The sequence below is a fragment of the Austrofundulus limnaeus genome, unplaced genomic scaffold, assembly GCF_001266775.1.
Source record: "Austrofundulus limnaeus strain Quisiro unplaced genomic scaffold, Austrofundulus_limnaeus-1.0 Scaffold172, whole genome shotgun sequence".
Taxonomy (NCBI): Eukaryota; Metazoa; Chordata; class Actinopteri; order Cyprinodontiformes; family Rivulidae; genus Austrofundulus; species Austrofundulus limnaeus.
Genome location: NW_013952574.1, coordinates 87,046 through 88,007, shown reverse-complemented (window position 1 = coordinate 88,007; position 962 = coordinate 87,046).

The window sequence follows — 962 nt, the reverse complement described above, 5'->3', positions numbered from 1 at the left end:
TGTTGCCAGGTCTGCATGTGTTATTTTATCGGGCTTTTGTTAACAGAAGAAAAACCGATACCGATATGTAGAGATTTTACATTTTTATGCTAATATCGGTCCGATAATATTGGTAGGCCGATATTATCGGACATCCCTAGTTAAAAATATTGAATAATAATTGATGGTGATGAAAATAAAAGTCTCTAAGGCGCTGACCTAACTTTATGACTAGGTTGTGTGGCATTTTCTGTTACTATTGGACGGCAGGACAGTAGGAGCAGTGTTGCTTTACCTCCATGAAAAGCATCAGATTGTTGCCTAAAAKAGACTTCTCAGAGCTGGGCTGTTTTAATCTGGTCTTCGGTCCGTAGATCGCTGGAGAGAAGTGTGTCAGCGTGTCCCAGATGAGATGTCTCTTGGATCTGTTTGCTCCTCTTCTTGGGCAGTCCTCGCCTTTTGCTGCCTCTTCTCCAGTCGGGGCCAGAAGACGAGTTATTGCTGAAACTGCTCCTCTTTTATACTATTTTTGGGCCCGCTCACCCCCCTTCCTGCCATTCTGTGGTAAGGTTGGGGAATTTCCACCACGGACTTTTTTGTACTTCCCAGAATGAAGTAATCTTGCTGATTCTGGTAATAGGACTGTCAGGGACTTTTTGTGGCGAGTCAAAACCACCTTGATTTTTACCACAGGGCCTCTGGGACATTCCAGAAAAAACCCACTTCTGCTTTTTTCTGTTTTGCAGAAGTACTTTTTGTACTTTCTGCCATCCAAAATAGCACACACACCCTTCCTTCGTTTAAGACATACAATAACACTTCTTTCTAAATCACCATCTTACATTAAAACACATTAATCATCACAGTGCATTTGTTAAATCATACTTTGCAATAAGCATATAATTATTACTCTTGTTATTTATTTGCCAGCATTAAAATTGATCAAAATTTCTAATTATTACTCCTGCTCTCTCTTCTTCTTG